The 20,000-nt window shown below is 43.2% G+C and overlaps 1 protein-coding gene across 1 annotated transcript in view; it reads right to left on the reverse strand.

Annotated features, from left to right (window-relative positions):
* LOC138867921 (D-glucuronyl C5-epimerase-like) overlaps nt 1–20,000 on the reverse strand; it is a gene marked incomplete at its 3' end in the record, with an annotated part of 165,273 nt that overhangs the window by 27,844 nt on the left and 117,429 nt on the right.

The following is a 20,000-nucleotide window of genomic DNA, read 5'->3' on the forward strand; positions in this document are numbered from 1 at the left end:
AGAGAGAAGGAGAGAGAGAGAGAGAGAGAGAGAGAGAGAGAGAGAGAGAGAGAGAGAGAGAGAGAGAGAGAGAGAATTAGAGAGAGAGAGAGAGAGAGGGAGGAGGAGGAGGAGGACGAGAGGGACGGAAGGAAGGAAGGGATGACGAGAGAGGAAGGAAGGAAGGAGGAAGAGGAGGAAGGAAGAGGAAGGAAGGAAGGGAGTGGGGAGAGGAAGGAAGAAAAAGGGAGAGGAAGGGAGAGAGAGGGATAGGAGTGGATAAAAAGGGGGAGAGAAAGGGGGAAAGGACGAGAGAACGGGAGAAATGAGGAGAGAAAACACGAGAGGAAGGAAGAAGGAGGGGAGAAACGGATAAAAGGGGGAAGAGAAAAAGGGGGAAGAATAAGGAAGAAAGTGGGAAAGGAAGAAAGGGAGATAAAAAAGGAAGAAGAGAAAGAATGAGGATAGGAGGAACGAAAAAAAAAACGAGAGACAAAATGGGAGAAAAGAAATGAAAAAAAAACAACAACAAAAGACAAGAAGAAAAGAGAGAGACATGACATAAGAGGACACACGACGAAGGAGGGAAAAGACAGAGAGTGAAATGAAAAAGGAATGAAAGCAGGAAGAGACGAGGAGAGAGGAGAAAGGGACGAAGAGAGGCATGACATAAGATTGCACACGACGAAAGGAGGGAAAAGACAGAAGGTCAAATGAAGGGGGAATGAAAGCAGGAAGAGACGAGGAGAGAGGAGAAAGGGACGAAGAGAGGTATGACATAAGAGGGCACACGACGAAAGGAGGGAAAAGGGAAAAGACAGAAGGTGATATGAAGGGGGGGAATGAAAGCAGGAAGAGACGAGGAGAGAGGAGAAAGGGACGAAGAGAGGCATGGCATAAGAGGGCACACCACGAAAGGAGGGAAAAGACAGAGAGATGAAATGAAGGGGGGAATGAAAGCAGGAAGAGACGAGGAGAGAGGAGAAAGGGACGAAGAGAGGCATGACATAAGAGGACACACGACGAAAGGAGGGAAAAGGGAAAAGACAGAGGGATGAAATGAAGGGGGAATGAAAGCAGGAAGAGACGAGGAGAGAGGAGAAAGGGACGAAGAGAGGCATGACATAAGAGGGCACACGACGAAAGGAGGGAAGAGGGAAAAGACAGAAGATGATATGAAGGGGGAATGAAAGCAGGAAGAGACGAGGAGAGAGGAGAAAGGGACGGAGACGAGGCGAGGAGGCGAGGAGGCGAGGAGGACGGAATCCCTCCTTGACCCCGGCCCGGAAACCCCCGTCTCTCCTGAAGAACACGTCTCTTCTTCCTCGACGACTGATTCTCTTGCCGTTTCTTCTATTTCTACTCCGTTCCCTTTTTGGTTCTCCTTCCCTCTCCTATAACCCTTTTTTTCCATTTTTCTTTATTCTTTTTTGTCTCTACTTCGCTTCCTCCTCTTTCTCTTCGTCTTTTTCTCCCTTCGACCTGGCCTTCATCTCTTCTTTTCCTCCTACTCCTCTTTCCATCTCTTCTTTTCTTCCTCCTTCTCCTTTTTTCCTCCTCTTCCTCCTCTTTCCATCTCTTCTTTTACCCCTCCTTCTCCTCTTTCCATCTCTTCTTTTCCTCCTCCTCCTCCCTCTTTCCATCTCTTCTTTCCTCCCCTCCTCCTCCTCCTCTTTTCCATTCTCTTCCTTTCCTCCTCCCCCCTCCTTTTCCTTCCAAATCTTTCTCCTTCTTTCCCTCCTCCCTCCTCCCCTCTCCATCTCTTCTTTTCCTCCTTCCCCTACTCCTCTTCCATCTCCTACTCTTTTCCTACCTCCCTCTCCTTCTTCCACTCTTTCTCCTTTTTCCCCCTCTTCCTCTTTCCATCTCTTCCTTTCCTCCCTCTCTTTCCATCTCTTTCCCTTTCCTCCTCCCTCCTCCTCCTCCCATCTCTTTCATCCCCCCTCCTCCCCCTCCTTCTTCCACTCTTTCTCCCTTTCCCCCTTCTCTTCCTCTCTCCATTTTCCTTCTTTTCCTCTTCCCCCCTCCCCCTCCTTCTTCCACTCTTCTCTCCTTTTTTCCCCCTTCTCCTCCTCTCTCTCCATCTCTCTTTCTTTCTCCTCTCCCTCCCTCTTTCACATTCTCTTCCTTTCCTCCTCCCCTCCCTCCTCTTTCCCCATCTTCTCTTTCTATCCCCCCTCACTCCTCCCCCCACTCCTTCTTTTAACCACTCTTTCCCCTTCTCCTCCTCTTTCCATCTCATCTTTCCATCCCTCCTCCTCTTCCTCCCTCCTTTCCATCTCTTTCTATCCTCCCCCTCCCTCCCCCTCGATCTTCTTCCACTCTTTCCTCCTTCTCCTCCTCTCTTTCCATCTCTTACATTCTTTTCCTCCTCCCCTCTCCACTCCCTCCCTCCCTCCCATCTCTTCTATCCCCCCTCCTCCCCCTTCTTCTTCCACTCTTTCTCCCTTCCCCCCCCTCCCCTTTCTCTCCGGCAAGACTTCTCCCCCCGCGACGCGTGCTGAAGCCTCGCTGAAGCCTCGCCCGGCAGAGAGGCTTCAGGTGAGGGAGCCCCCCCCCCCCCCCCCCCCCGCACGCCTGCCCTCGACAGCAGCTCTCCTCGGTAGGGGAAGACGTTGCGGAATATCAAGTGCGAGGCGCTGGAAGTACGTGGGGGAGAGCAGAGGGGGAGGGGGTGGTGGGGTGTGTGGGAGGAGGGGTGGGGCGTGTAGTGGGGGGTGGTGGGGCCTTACCGAGTTATCTAAAATGTATAGAGATACCGACATATGTCTCGTTCTCTCGTTCGCTCGCTCTCTTTCTATTTTTTTTCTTGTTCTCATTCGTTCTCTCTCTAGGTTTCTTTCTCGCTCTCTCTTTCTTTTTCGCTCTCGCTCTCGCTATCTCGCTCTCACTATCTCGCTCTCGCTATCTCGCTCTCTTTCTCTCTCTCTCTCGTTTTCGCTCTCGCTCTCGCTCTCTACCTCTCTCGCTTTCGTTCTTGCTATCTCTATCGAGATCTCTCTCACTCTCTCTTTCTCTCTTCTCTCTTTCTCTCTTCTCTTTCTCTCTCTCTTCTCTCTTTCTCTCTTCTCTTCTCTTTCTCCTCTTCTCTTTCTTCTCTCTTTCTCTTTCTCTTCTTTCTCTTTCTCTTTCTTCTTCTTCTTCTCTCTCTCTCTCTCTCTCTCTCTCTCTCTCTCTCTCTCTCTCTCTCTCCAGCACACACACACACATACATATATTTGAACAACCTAAGGATGCCCAAAGCAAGGCGCTGTTCCTCTCCCTGCGTGCCACCTTCCTGAGGTCGGAGAGAGCCACGGCCGGCACTGCCTCGTCTGGCACTCGGTCCCCACGGTGCCATCACGGGCGCTGACACCTCTCTATGGCCGTTCCACCTGCAGTTTGGGAACTTGCGCTTATCATAGTCTTCTCCGTTTTTCTTCTTCTTTTGATGTCTTCTCTTCTTTTCTACTTCTCTTTTTCTTCTTTTTTGTTGTCTTCTTCTCTTCTCCTCTACTTCTCTTTTTCTTCTTTTTTTGTTGTCTTCTCTTCTCCTCCACTCCTCTTTTTCTTCTTTTCTTTTTTTGTTGTCTTCCTCTATTCTCCTCTAGTTCTCTTTTTCTTCTTTTTTGTTTTGTCCTTTTTCCTTACTCTCCCTTTTTCTTTTTTGTTGCCTTCTCTTCCTACTCTACTTCTTTTTCTTTCTTTTGTTCTCTTCCCTCCACTTCTCCTTTTTTGTTGTTGTTGTCTTCTTCTCTTCTCCTGTACTCTTTTTCCTCTTTTTTGTTGTCTTCTTCTCTTCTCCTCTATTTCTCTACTTCATATTACGAGAATAACAACAGCCGTGCAACAACCATCATCATCATCCTCATCCTCACACCTCTCTTTCTTACTATATTTACGCCATATTCCTCTTTCTTCCTCTTCTCATCCCAAGAACACATCCTTAGCACATCCCTCCGTCCTCCTCCTGCAGTCAACTAACAAAATCCAGTAAGATAGAATAGGATTAACATGGATGCAGTTGGATGGAACGGAGTGGAACAGGATGCAGTGGAGCTGAAAAGGATGGGAGAAGGCGGAGTAGAATGGAACAGGAGTAGAGTGGAAGAGGAAACAGGATGACCTGGGTGGAACGGAGGGAAGGACAATGGAGCTGGAAGAAAGAGAAGAGGAGAGGAGGAAGAGAAGAAACATCAGGAAGAGGAGGAGGAGGAGGAGGAATGAGGAGAGGAGAGGAGGAAGAGAAGAAACATTAGGAGGAGTAGGATGGCACAGAATGAAGGACAGTGGAGTTGGATGAAAGAAAAGAGGAGAGGAGGAAGAGAAGAAACATCAGGAAGAGGAGGAGGAGGAGAAATGAGGAGAGGAGAGGAGGAAGAGAAGAAACGTCAGGAAGAGGAGGAGGAGGAGGAGAAATGAGGAGAGGAGAGGAGGAAGAGAAGAAACATTAGGAAGAATAGGATGGCACAGAATGAAGGACAGTGGAGTTGGAAGAAAGAGAAGAGAAGAGGAGGAAGAGAAGAAACATCAGAAGAAGAGGAGGAGGGAGGAGGAATGAGGAGAGTGAGGGAGAGGAGGAAGAGAAAGAACATTAGGAGTGGAGTAGGATGGAACAGAAGGAAGGACAGTGGAGTTGGATGAAAGAAAAGAGGAGAGGAGGAAGAGAAGAAACGTCAGGAAGAGGAGGAGGAGGAGGAGAAATGAGGAGAGGAGAGGAGGAAGAGAAGAAACATTAGGAAGAATAGGATGGCACAGAATGAAGGACAGTGGAGTTGGAAGAAAGAGAAGAGAAGAGGAGGAAGAGAAGAAACATCAGGAAGAGGAGGAGGAGGAGGAATGAGGAGAGGAGGGAGAGGAGGAAGAGAAGAAACATTAGGAGGAGTAGGATGGCACAGAATGAAGGACAGTGGAGTTGGAAGAAAGAGAAGAGGAGAGGAGGAAGAGAAGAACCATCGGGAAGAGGAGGAGGAGGAGGAGGAATGAGGAGAGGAGAGGAGGAAGAGAAGAAACACCAGGAAAAGGAGGAGCAGGAGGAATGAGGAGAGGAGAGGAGGAAAGAAGAAACATCAGGAGAGAGGAGGAGGAGGAGGAATGAGGAGAGGAGAGGAGGAAGAGAAGAAACATTAGGAGGAGTAGGATGGAACAGAAGGAAGGACAGTGGAGTTGGATGAAAGAAAAGAGGAGAGGAGGAAGAGAAGAAACGTCAGGAAGAGGAGGAGGAGGAGGAGAAATGAGGAGAGGAGAGGAGGAAGAGAAGAAACATTAGGAAGAATAGGATGGCACAGAATGAAGGACAGTGGAGTTGGAAGAAAGGAGAAGAGGAGGAAGAGAAGAAACATCAGGAAGAGCAGGAGGAGGAGGAATGAGGAGAGGAGAGAGAAGAGGAAGAGAAGAAACATTAGGAGGAGTAGGATGGAACAGAATGAAGGACAATGGAGTTGGACGAAACAGGAGTAGGATGGAACAGCCAGCAAGAGGAAGGCGTCGGCAGGGACAGCACGCAACCTGGTGACCTCGGACGAAACCATAGGCAGCAGGATAGAACAGGAAACGCCAGGATGGAGGTGGATGAGGGATGACGCAACGACACGAAACACGCCGCAGTTGGATGGGACAGGATGGAGCAGGATGAGGCAGGATGGGACAGGATGGGACAAGATGGAACAGGATGGAGCAGGATGGGATAGGATGGGGCAGGATGGGAAAGTATGGGACAGGATGGGGCAGGATAGGACAAGATGGGACAAGATCGGACAGGATGGGAAAGTATGGGACAAGATGGGACAGGATGGGACAAGATCGGACAGGATGGAGCAGGAAGGGACAAGATGGAACAGGATAGAACAGGATGGGACAAGATCGGACAGGATGGAACAGAATAGAACAGGATGGAGCAGAGTAGACGCGGCAGACACAGGACATAAAGGGGCCGCAGCAGCACATCCCGAGGACCCCAAGGACGAGCCAGACGTAGATCGATGTCTCCTTATCTGGGACTATAAAGTGGGATCCTTGCCGAGTCCTGCCGCGACCTCTGCCACACCCTCCCTCGTGCGAGAGAATGAGAGGGAGGGAGGGAGGGAGAGAGAGGGGGAGGAAGAGGGAGAGGGAGAGGGTAAATGCGAGGGCGATGGAGAGGGAGGGAGGAGGGAGGGAGAGGGAGAGGGAGAGGGAGAGGGAGGAAGGAGAGAAAGGGAGGAGGAGAGAGGGAGAGGAGAGAGAGAGAGAGAGAGAGAGAGAGAGAGAGAGAGAGAGAGAGAGAGAGAGAGAGAGAGAGAGAGAGAGAGAGAGAGAGAGAGAGAGAGAATTATATATATCAATATTGAAAACTAAGGACTCGGGATTCGAACCTTCTCGATAGTCCCTGTGGTTTTCACTTTCTCTCGCGCTATTATCGTCGTTCCTATCTTTATTGCTCTCTCTTTGTCTCTCACTCACTCTCTGCTCCTGTCCTTGTCTCTCTCTCTCTCTCTCTGATTCTCAGTCATTCAGTCACTCAGTCTCATTCTCTCTCACTCATTCTCTCTCACCCACTCACCGTGCGTGCGTGTGTGTGTGTGTTTGCGTGTGTGTGCGTGTGTGTGCGTGTGTGTGTGTGTGTGTGTGTGTGTGTGTGTGTGTGTGTGTGTGTGCGTGTGTGTGTGCGTGTGTGTGTGCGTTAGTGTGTGCGTTAGTGTGTGTGTTAGTGTGTGCGTGTGTGCGTGTGCGTGTGCGTGTGATCGAGAGTGAGAGCGTGCGTGCGTCCCCCTCTATACACATCAATTTATCACGATCAACCTCACTTTTTTCTCGTCTTACTTGCTCTTCCCTTCCCCTCCTCTTCCTTCCACTATTCTCCATCTCCTTCTTCTCCCCTCTCTCCCCCTCCCCCACCCCCAACCCCTCCTGATCCTCCAGCCAGCACGGGCGAGGGGTTTCTGCCCGCCCATGCGAGATATTGAGGGTCACGGAGGAGGGGAGGAGGGGAGGAGGGAAGGAGAGGAAGAGAGAGAATGAATGGGGTAGGAGGGGAGGGGAGATAAATGGGATGGGAAGGGGATGGGAGGGGAGGAGGGGAGGGGAGGGGAGGAGGAGAGAGAGAATGAATGGGGTGGGAGGGGAGGGGAGAGAAATGGGGCGGGAAGGGGATGGGAGGGGGAAGGGGAGGGAAGGGGAGGAGAGGGGACGAGAGAGGAAGGGAAGGGGAGGGAAGGGAGAGAAATGGGGTGGGAAAGGGATGAAGAGGGGATAGGAGGGGGAAGGGGATGGTACGAGAAGGGAGGGGAGGGGAGGGGAGAGAAATGGGTGGGGAGACGTGAGGGAAGTCGTGAGGTAGAGGAAAGGGCGGGAGGAGAAGAAGGAGAAGGAGGAAGAGAAGAAGGAGAAGGAGAAGGAGGAGGAGGAGGAGGAGGGAGGAGGGAGGAGGAGGAGGAGGAGGAGGGGAGGGGGAGGGGGAGCGGGGAGGAGGGAGGGAGGAGGAGGAGGGAGGAGGAGGAGGGAGGGAGGAGGAGGAGGAGGAGAAGAAGAAAGAAGGAGAAGATGGAGAAGAAAGAAAGAAGAAGAAGAAGAAGGAAACGAGGAGGACACAATGGAGGAGGCGGAGAAGATGCCACAGGGAGAGAAAGGAGGTGCCTGGAGAAGGGCGCTGAAGGGAGGAGATGGAAGAGGGAGAGAGAAAGGAGAGAGAAAGGAGAGAGGAAGGCGTTAAAAAAAGGAGAAAGGAGAGAGAGAGGAGAGAGAAAAGAGAGAGAGGAAGGAGAGAGAAAGGGAGAGAGGAAATAGGTTAAGGAAAGGAGAGAGGAGGGAGAGAGAAAGGAGAGAGAGAGAAAGAGAGAAAGGAGAGAGAAAAGCGAGAGAAAAGCAGACGAAGAGGAAGAGAGGCCGCAGGCTGCAAACGGGTGTAGGGGTGGGGTGAGCAGAGGTGAGAGGGGAAGAAGGGGGTATGCAACCTTAGTCAAGTGTCTTGAGGGAGATCTTCGCCGACGCTCCCTCCCCCCTCCCCCTTCCTCCCTCCTCCTTCCTTCCCCTCCCCCTCCTCCCTCCTCCCTTCCCCCCCTTTTTATCCTCGGTCATACCTTTCCCTCCCTTTGTCCCCCACGTCACCGCGGCCGAGGGAGAAGGGAGATCGGGGAGTTTCTCTGCCTGCTGTGTGATAATGAGTGATGATAATGATGATCATTATTATTATCATTATCATAATAATGATAGTAATGATAATGATATTAATAATGATAATGATAATAATAATAATAATAATAATAATAATAATAATAATAATAATAATAATAATAACAATAATAACAATAACAATAATGATCATGATAATAATAGTAATAATCATTATTATTATATTTTAACAATAATAATAATAATAACAATAATGATAATGATAATAATAATAATAATAACAATAACAACAATAAGAATAACAGCAATAGTAATAATAATAGTAATAGTATTAGCAATAATAATAATAACAACAATAATAATAACAACTATTATTACTACTGTTACTATCATTATTATCATGCTACTACTAATAATAACACTACTAATAATAATAACCCTACTACTACTGCTGCTAATGGTAATGAATGGCCTACTGCTGCTGCTAATGGCCAATGTGGCCCTGCTGCTGCTGCTATTATTATTAATGGCCCTGCTGCTGCTGCTGCTATTGTGTGTGGCCCTGCTGCTGCTGGTAGTAGTAATGACCCTGCTGCTGCTGCTGCTACAATGATAATGGCCACTGCTGCTGCTGCTGCTGTGTGGTAGGCCTACTTTGCTGCTGCTGTGTGTGTGTGGCCCTGCTGCTGCTGCTGTGTGTGTGGCCCTGCTGCTGCTGCTGCTGGTAATGTGTGGCCCTGCTGCTGCTGCTGCTAGTAGTAATGGCCTGCTGCTGCTGCTGCTAATGTGTGTGGGCCTACTGCTGCTGCATGTGTGTGGTGGTGGCTTTGCTGCTGCTGCTGCTGTGTGTGTGGCCTCGCTGCTGCTGTGTGGTAATGGTAATGGCCTGCTGCTGCTGCTGCTGTAATGTGGCCTGCTTTGCTGCTGTACTACTAATAATAATAATAACCCTACTACTACTACTAATAATACATAATAATTAAACCCTAACTACTACTACTACTAATAATAATAATAACCCTACTACTACTACTACTTAATAATAATAATAATGTAACCCCTACTACTACTAATAATAATAATAATAATAACAACCCTACCACACTAATAATAATAATAATAATAATAACCCTACTACTACTACTAATAATAATAATAATAACCCTACTACTACTAATAATAATAATAATAACCCTACTAATAATAATAATTAATAATAATAATAATAACCCTAATAATAATACTAATAATAATAATAATAATACACCCCATTACTACTACTACTAATAATAATACACCCCATTACATATTTACTAATAATAATAATAATAATCTCTACTATTATTAATTATAATAATAATAATAATTTTATTAATAATAATAATAATATAATAACTTAATATTAATAATAATAATAATAATAATAACCCTATTACTATTATTATTAATAATAATAATAACCCTAATACTACTACTACTAATAATAATAATAACCCTACTACTACTAATAATAATAATAATAATAACCTAATACTACTACTACTAATAATAATAACAACCCTACTACTCATTAATAATAATAATAATAATAACCCCACATTACTACTACTAATAATAATAATAACCCCACACATTACATTAATAATAATAATAACCCTAATACTACACTAATAATAATAATAACCCCATTAGCTACTACTAATAATAATAATAACAACCCTACTACCAATAATAATAATAATAACCTACTACTTACTACTAATAATAATAATAATAACCCTACTACTACTAATAATAATAATAATAATAATAACCTCAATACTACTACTACTACTAATAATAATAATAATAACCTACTACTAATAATAATAATAATAATAATAACCTCAATACTACTACTACTACTAATAATAATAACCTACTACTAATAATAATAATAATAATAACCCTACTACACACATTAATAACCTTACTACTACTACTACTAATAATAATAATAACCCTACTACTACTACTAATAATAATAATAATAACCCTACTACTACTACTAATAATAATAATAACCCTACTACTACTACTACTAATAATAATAATAACCCTACTACTACTACTAATAATAATAATAATAACCCTACTACTACTACTAATAATAATAATAATAATACTACTACTACTACTAATAATAATAATAATAACAATACAACTACTACTACTAATAATAATAATAATAACCCTACTACTACTAATAATAATAATAATAATAACAACCTACTACTGCTAATAATACGTTACGCTACTAATAATAATAATAACCCTTTACTACTACTACATTAATAATAATAATAATAATCTCATTATTATTTATTATTTAATAATAATAATAATAATTTAAACCCTAATAATAATGATATATTAATAATAATAATAACTATTACATTAATAATAATAATACTAACTAATAAATAATAATAACCCTACTACTACTACTAATAATAATAATAACCCCAATAATACTAATAATGAATAATAATAATAACCCCTGCTATTATTATTAATAATAATAATAACAACTACTACTACTACTAATAATAATAATAATAATAATAACCCCGGCCACATTAATAATAATAATAATAATTAATAACCCTACTACTAATAATGATTATAATAATAATAACCCTACTACTACTAATAATGTGTGTGTGTGTGGCCACTGCTGCTGCTAATAATGTGGTAATGAATAACCCTACTACTACTAATAATAATAATGGCCAATAATAATAACCCTACTACTACTACTAATAATAATAATAATAATAACCCTACTACTACTACTACTAATAATAATAATAACCCCTACTACTACTACTAATAAATAATAATAATAACCCTACTACTTACTACTAATAATAATAATAATAATAACCCTACTACTACTACTACTAATAATAATAATAATAACCCTACTACTACTACTACTACTAATAATAATAATAACCCTACTACTACTACTAATAATAATAATAATAATAACCCTACTACTACTAATAATAATAATAATAATAATAACCCTACTACTACTACTACTACTAATAATAATAATAACCCTACTACTACTACTAATAATAATAATAATAATAACCCTACTACTACTACTACTAATAATAATAATAATAACCCTACTACTACTACTACTAATAATAATAATAACCCTACTACTACTACTAATAATAATAATAATAACCCTACTACTACTAATAATAATAATAATAATAACCCTACTACTACTACTAATAATAATAATAATAACCCTACTACTACTACTAATAATAATAATAATAATAACCCTACTACTACTACTACTAATAATAATAATAATAACCCTACTACTACTAATAATAATAATAATAATAATAATCCTGCTACTACTAATAATAATAATAATAATAACCCTACTACTACTAATAATAATAATAATAACCCTACTACTAACTACTACTAATAATAATAATAATAAACCTACAATACTACTACTAATAATAATAATAATAACCTTTTTACTACTACTACTACTAATAATAATAATAACCCTACTACTACTAATAATAATAATAACCCTACTACTACTACTACTAATAATAATAATAATAACCCTACTACTACTACTACTACTAATAATAATAACCCTACTACTACTAATAATAATAATAATAATAACCCTACTACTACTACTACTAATAATAATAATAATAACCCTACTACTACTACTACTAATAATAATAATAACCCTACTACTACTACTACTAATAATAATAATAACCCTACTACTACTACTACTAATAATAATAATAATAACCCTACTACTACTAATAATAATAATAATAATAACCCTACTACTACTACTACTACTAATAATAATACCCCTACTACTACTACTACTAATACACAACCCTACTACTACTACTAATAATAATAATAATAACCTCTACTACTACTAATAATAATAATAATAACCCTAATACTACTACTAATAATAATAATAACTACACATACTAATAATATTAATAATAATAATAACCCTACTACTACTACTAATAATAATAATAATAACAGTACTACTAATAATAATAATAATAATAACCCTACTACTACTACTAATAATAATAATAACCCTACTACTACTACTACTAATAATAATAATAACCCTACTACTACTACTACTAATAATAATAACCCTACTACTACTACTACTAATAATAATAATAATAACCCTACTACTAATAATAATAATAATAATAATAACCCTACTACTACTACTAATAATAATAATAACCCTACTACTACTACTACTAATAATAATAATAACCCTACTACTACTACTAATAATAATAATAATAACCCTACTACTACTACTAATAATAATAATAATAACCCTACTACTACTAATAATAATAATAATAATAACCCTACTACTACTAATAATAGTAATAATAAGCCTACTACTACTAATAATAATAATAATAACCCTACTACTACTACTAATAATAATAATAATAACCCTACTACTACTACTAATAATAATAATAATAACCCTACTACTACTACTAATAATAATAATAACAAAACAAAAAAATCCTTCCCTACTTCAATAATTCACTATTCCCGAAGCCAAGTCAGTTACCTTTCCCAACTCAACCATTTTTATTAAACTAATTAAACTATTACCTGTTTGAACTCTTTCCTTTTCCCCCAAATCAACTCGTCACCATTCTCTACATCCCTAAAAAATGTCCCTAAATTCGTAGAGATACAAAAGGCAATAAATGAAAGACTTAAAAAAAATAAAAAAAAAATACATGAATGAAGGCTATTCACTATTCTCTACATCCCTAAAAATTTCCATAAATGAATTCACAGAGATACAGAAGACCATGAATGAAAGAATTAAAGATAAAAAAAAACATGAATGAAGGCTATGAATACACATTTCCCATACGTATTTTAATTAATGTGAGCGGCGATATATATATTTTTTCTCGAAATATTTCCAGCTGATCCGAAGAGAGCTGGAACGGCGCTGCTTTTATAACGATTAACAAAATAATTTACAAAAAAAAAAACTGTTATTATTCGTTATGATTATTTCGTTGTCTATTGTAATCGCAAGTTTTTTTTCCCTTTTCCCTATCCTTCCCCGTCTTTCTCTTCCTCTCCCTCTCCTCTTCTTCTCGCTCTCCTTCCCTGCCCTTCCCTCTTCCCCGTCTTCCTCTCCCTCTCCTCTTCTCCTCCTCCTTCTTCTCCTTCTCCTTCCCTGCCCATCCCTCTTCCTCTCCTCCTCTCCTTCTCCTCCTCCTTCTTCTCCTTCTCCTTCCCTGCCCTTCCCCCCTCTTTTCCTTCCCTTCCCTCTTCCTCTCCTTCTCCTCTTCTCCTCCTTCCCTGCCACCCCCCCTCTTTCTCTACCCCCTCCCCTTCCCCTCCCTTCTTCTTCTGACATCTTGATCGCGAGTAGAGGAGGAGGAGGGGATGGGGGGCAGGGGGTGAGGGGGATGGGAGGGGGGGGGGTGAGACAAGCGAGTCTCTGGCTCCTAATTAAAATGACGAGCCACTTGTCAAAAATCGATAAAGGTGAGAATCCCTTTCCGATCTCATTCTCCTCCGCCCGTACGGGAGTCTGACGTCCTCGCACGAATCGTCTCTCCTCCTCTCTTCTCCTCCTTCGTGTTCTCCTCTCCTATTCTCCTCCCTCTCATCTCTCTCTCTGTCTCTCTCTCTCTCTCTCTCTCTCTCTCTCTCTCTCTCTCTCTCTCTCTCTCTCTCTCTCTCTCTCTCTCTCTCTCTCTCTCTCTCTCTCTCTCCGTTTCCTCCTTTCTTCTCTCTCCTTTCTTCTGAACAATATCCACACACCTCCATCACGTCAGAACACGGACGAACAAACACACAAAAAAACAAGACAAGACAAGAAGAATAAATAATAATCTTGATAAAAAAGGAAGAATCAAAACCATCACCAACGCAATTCCTTATCAACAAGCAACCCTAAACTATCGGAGAACGTAAGATCGCCGACCGTCAGACTGCAAGAGAACGTAAACACAGGAGATGGACGTAAGACAAAGAACGTAATAAAGAATAGAACGGAGAAACACCGGAGAAGAACGAAAGACAAAGGCAAAGAACGTAATAATAACAGAGCGGACAAAGGCAAAGAACGTGATAAAGAACAAAGGCAAAAAACGTGATAAAGAACAGAACGTAAACACCGGAGAAGAACGCAAGACAGAGACAAAGAACGTAATAAAGAATAGAACGGAGAAACACAGGAGAAGAACATAAGACAAAGGCAAAGAACGTAATAATAACAGAACGGACAAAGGCAAAGAACGTGATAAAGAACAAAGGCAAATAACGTGATAAAGAACAAAACGTAAATACCGGAAAAGAACGTAAGGCAAAGGCAAAGAACGTAATAATAACAGAACGGAGAAACACCGGAGAATGACGAAAGGCAAAGACAAAGAACGTAACAATAACAGAACGGAGAAATACAGGAGAAGAACGTAAGACAAAAACAAAGAACGTAATAATAACAGAACGTAAACACCGGAGAAGAACGTAATAAAGAACGTAATATAGACGAACGAAAGACCGAACGACAAAAGCCTCTCGAGGAGCGCAAAGCCAAGCCATCAAGACCGACGACGAACGTAAGACAAAGAACAAACAGCGACCAAGGACCAAATAACACGAACCAGGTGAGGCCAGTGAGAGACCGAGAAGGAGAGAAGAGAGAGAGAGAGAAGGAGAGGGAGTGTGACGCTATTTATTCATCTATACGTATACATCTATCGTGTGTGAGTGTTTGCGATGGGGGGAAGAGAGAGAGAGGAAGGAAGGTAGATAGAGAGAGAGAGAGAGGAGGGAGGGATAGATAGAGAGAAATAGGAGGGATAGATAGAGAGAGAGATAGGGAGGTGAGAGAGAGGAGGGAGGGAGGGAGGAGGGAGGGAGGGAGGGAGGGAGGGAGGGAGGGAGGGAGGGAGGGAGGAGGGAGAGAGAAAAGAGAGAGAGAGAGAGAGAGAGAGAGAGAGAGAGAGAGAGAGAGAGAGAGAGAGAGAGAGAGAGAGAGAGAGAGAGAGAGAGAGAGAGAGAGAGGAAAATAGATAGACCGAGAGAGAGAGGAAGATAGATAGATAGAGAGAGAGAGAAACAAACAAACAAAGAAACCAATAAAAGAAAGAAAACAAGAACGAGAAAAACAAAGACAAAGAAAACGAGAAACCTAAAGAGAAAGAGAGAAAGAGAGAGACCGAAGGAGCGAGAGCGTCACCCCGGCCAACGAGGACCGACCGGCCGGCCAAGGCAGGTGTTCTCGACCGAGGTTAGGGCGCCCTCCTCCGCTCTCCAGACGGTTCTCTCACTCCTTCGTGGCTGTTATTTTATTATTCCTGTTATCAGTATCATGTTTTCTTCTTTCATTCCATTCGTGGCTGTTATTTTCGTTATCATTTATCGTCTTTTCTTCTTTCACTCCCTTCGTGTGTATTATTTACGTTATTTCACTCCCTTCGTGGCTATTATTCCCGTTATCATTATCGTCACTTCTTCTTTCATTCCATCCCGTTATCATTTCTTCTTTCACTCCCTTCGTGGCTATTATTCCCGTTATCATTATCATTTCTTCTTTCACTCCCTTCGTGGCTGTTATTTTATTATTCCCGTTATCATTATCATGTTTTCTTCTTTCACTCCCTTCGTGGCTGTTATTCCCGTTATCATTATCGTCATTTCTTCTTTCATTCCATCTGTGCCTATTATTCTTTCATTCCTTGCGTGGCTGTTATTATATTATTCCCGTTATCATTATCGTCACTTCTTCTTTCACTCCATCCCGTTATCATTTCTTCTTTCACTCCCTTCGTGGCTATTATTCCCGTTATCATTATTGTCACTTCCTCGTTTCGTGTGGCCGTTAATTCTCTTCGTTTGTCTGTTTTCTCGCTTTGGGACTTTTCCTTTCTGGTTGTCTCCGTTTTCTCTTTCTCCCTTTCTTTGTTATGGTAAAATCTTTCACGTGTTCTATTTCGGCCACCCTTTCTCTCTCTCTCTCTCTCTCTCTCTCTCTCTCTCTCTCTCTCTCTCTCTCTCTCTCTCTCTCTCTCTCTCTCTCTCTCTCTCTCTCTCTCTCTCTCTCTCTCTCCCTCTATTCTTTTCCCTTTTCAACCGGGATGATACGGTCTGCGGATGGGGGAAGGGGAGAGAGGAAAGGAGAGAGGAAAAGAAAGAAAAAAGAAAGAAAGAAAAGAGAGGGAGAAGAGAGGGAGAGGGAGAGGGAGAGGGAGAGGGAGGAGGGAGAGGGGAGAGAGGGAGAGGGAGAGGGAGAGGGAGAGAGGGAGAGGGAGAGGGAGGAGAGAGAGAGGGAGTTGAGAGAGAGGGAGGAGAGAGAGAGGGAGTTGAGAGAGAGGGAGGGAGAGAGAGAGAGAGAGAGAGAGAGAGAGAGAGAGAGAGAGAGTCAGAAAGAGAGAGAGAGATCGAGAGAGAGAGAGAGAGAGAGAGAAAGAGAGAGAGGGAGAGAGGGAGGGAGAGAGAGAGAGAGAGAGAGAGAGAGAGAGAGAGAGAGAGAGAGAGAGAGAGAGAGAGAGAGAGAGAGAGAGAGAGAGAGAGAGAGAGAGAGAGAAAGAGAGAGAAAGAGAGAGAAAGAGAGAGAAAGAAAGAATAAGAAAGACACACAGACAAACAAAAAACCAAAGACACTAATACAGACAGACAGACAGACAGACAGACAGAGAGAACGTGAGACAGAGAAAGAAAGAAAAGACCCAAGCATCCGCAGAGACCTCGAGAGGTTCTCCCGCGGTCGAGCAGCCAATATTACCCAATAGCAGAGCAACCCGAAGAGGAGGGGGGAGGGGGATGGGGAAGCAGAGGAGGGGGAGGGGGAGGAGGATCGGAAGGGGCGGGGGAGGTGGGATGGGGGACAGGAAAGGTGGGAGGGGGATCGGGAGAGAAAGGAGAGGGGAGGAGGATGGGGGGAAAGGGAGGGAGGGGGATCGGGAGAGGAAGGAGAGGGGAAGGGGAAGGTGGGAGGGAGAAAAGGGGAATGAGAAGGTGGGAGGGAGAGGAGGGAGGAGGGGAAGGAGAATGGAAAGGTGGGAGGGGGATCGGGAGAGGAAGGAGACGGGGAAGGGAGAGGGGAATGAGAAGGTGGGAGAGGGTCGAGAAGGAGAAGGTGGGAGGGGTTCGGGAAGGGGGAAGGGGAAGGTGGGAGGGAAGAGGAGGGAAGGGGGCAATCCAACCCTCGGGATTACATACTGACGAAGAGGCTCGACCTGAAAAGCCACTCACAGCTACAGGATATTGCAGGATCGAGTTGAGGGTCATTTCAGCCCAACGGCGTAAACGACCGTAGGAGCGAGAGAACGAGAGAAAGAGAGACACAGAAAAGGGAGAAAGAGAGGGAGGGAAGGAGAGATAGGGAGGGAGGGAGAAGGGAAGAGTAAGAGGGAGGGAGGGAAGGAGAGATAGGGGGAGAGGGAGAGGGAAGGTAAGAGAGAGAGAGAGAGAGAGAGAGAGAGAGAGAGAGAGAGAGAGAGAGAGAGAGAGAGAGAGAGAGAGAGAGAGAGAGAGAGAGAGAGAGAGAGAGAGAGAGAGAAAGGGGAGAAAGAGAGGGAGGGAAGGGAGAGATAGGGGGAGAGGGAGAAAGGGAGAGTAAGAGGGAGAGCGGGGAGAGAGGGAGAGAGAGAGAGAGAAAGAAAGAGAGAGAGAGAGAGAGAGAGAGAGAGAGAGAGAGAGAGAGAGAGAGAGAGAGAGAGACAGAGAGAGAGAGAGAGAGAGAAAGAAAGAAAGAGAAAGAGAGAGAGAAAGAAAGAGAAAGAGAAAGAGAGAGAAAGAGAGAGAAATAGAGAGCGAGAGACAAAGAGAGAGCGAGAGCGAGAGAAACAGAGAAAGAGAGAGAAACAGGGAAACAAAGAGAAACAGACAGAGAGAAACAGAGAAAGCGAGAGAAACAGGGAAACAGAGGGAAATAGAGAAACAGAGAAACAGAGAGAGACAGACAGAGAGAAACAGAGAGAGAGAGCAAGAGAAACAGAGAGGGAGAGCAAGAGAAACAGAGAGGGAGAGCAAGAGAAACTGAGAGAGAGAGCGAGAGAAACAGAGAGAGAGAGCAAGAGAAACAGAGAGAGAGAGCAAGAGAAACACAGAGAGAGAGCGAGAGAAACAGAGAGAGAGAGCGAGAGAAACAGAGAGAGAGAGAGCAAGAGAAACAGAGAGAGAGAGCAAGAGAAACAGAGAGAGAGAGAGCAAGAGAAAAAGAGACAGAGAGAGCAAGAGAAACACAGAGAGAGAGCGAGAGAAACAGATAGACAGAAACAGAGACAGACAGACAGACAGACAGAGACAGATAGAAACAGAGACAGACAGACAGAGAGAAACAGAAAAAAACGAGAGACAGGACCTCCCAACCCTGCACCCCCCTCCCCCCCCCCCCCCCCGCCGGCCTCCCCCGCGGTCACGGAGGCAAGAGACGAGTGCGTGCGGCCTGCAGTAAGGTCGAGATCTGCGTGCGCGACGAAAGGCTATTTCTGTCCGCTTCAAAAAAAAAATCTAAGATACAGTTTACTAACTATCTATCGATTCATCTATCGCGCCATCTGTCGGTAAATATCTATCGTCTATCTATTCATCTATATGTATACGTTTATTGTGTGTGTGTGTGTTTAAGAGAGAGAGAGAGAGAGAGAGAGAGAGAGAGAGAGAGAGAGAGAGAGAGAGAGAGAGAGAGAGAGAGAGAGAGAGAGAGAGAGAGAGAGAGAGAGAGAGAGGGAGAGGGAGGGAGGGAGGAGGGAGGGAGGGAGGGAGGAGGAGGAGGGAGGGAGGGAGGGAGGGAGAGAGAGAGAGAGACGGAGAGAGAGAGAGAGAGAGAGAGAGAGAGAGAGAGAGAGAAAGAGAGAGAGAGAGAGAGAGAGAGAGAGAGAGAGAGAGAGAGAGAGAGAGAGAGAGAGAGAGAGAGAGAGAGACAGAGAGAGACACACACAGAGAGAGAGAGAGAGAGAGAGAGAGAGAGAGAGAGAGAGAGAGACAGAGAAACAGAGAGAGAAAGAGAAACAGAAAAAAGAAAAAAGGACAAAGAAAGAAAAAAACAAAAAGAAAGACAAAAATAGAAAGAAAGAGAAAAATAAAGAACGAGAGAGAGAGAGAAACCATTCGCCATGCCGCCCACGAAGCAGCGCCAATCCCATGCACGCCCATGACGCCCATTAGCCTAATTAAGCGTGTCACTCTTGTAATGATCATAGTACTCTCTGGGTCACCGTCGTCCCCTCTCTTTCGCTTCTCTCTCTCTCTCTTCTTTTTCTGTCTCTCCTTTGCTTTCTTCTTCTTTTTCTGTCCCTTCTCTATTTCTTCTTTTTTTCTGTCTCTTCTCTCTTTCTTCTTTTTTCTGTCCCTTCTCTCCCTTCTTTTTCTGTCTCTCCTTTGCTTTCTTCTTCTTTTTCTGTCCCTTCTCTCTTTCTTCTTCTTTTCTCTCTTTCTCTTTCTTCTTTTTCTGTCTCTCCTTTGCTTTCTTCTTTTTTTCTGTCCCTCTTTCGCTTTCTTCTTTTATGTCTCTCTTTCGCTTTTTGTTTCTTTTTCTGTTTTCAATTTTTTATCCTCAATTTTGTTTCTCTCTCTTATTTATTCTTCTTCCCTTTCTTTATCAGCTTTTGTTACGCTTTCTTCCTTTGTCCCTTTTCTTATCTGTTCTTCTCTTTTTTGCCATCCTTTTATACGTCTCACTCCGCTATTCGTGTTCCTTCTCCTGTGTCACGTTCTTCGCTTTTCTTTTCTTTCTTCTGTCTTCCCTCCTTTACTCCCTTCTCTCTTCTTCCCTCCTCATTCCCTCTCTTCTCACTTCTTCCCTTTTATGTCTTTCCTCCCCTTCTTTGCTCTTCCTCCTA

The sequence above is a fragment of the Penaeus vannamei genome, chromosome 33 (genome assembly GCF_042767895.1).
Source record: "Penaeus vannamei isolate JL-2024 chromosome 33, ASM4276789v1, whole genome shotgun sequence".
In the NCBI taxonomy this organism is placed as follows: Eukaryota; Metazoa; Arthropoda; class Malacostraca; order Decapoda; family Penaeidae; genus Penaeus; species Penaeus vannamei.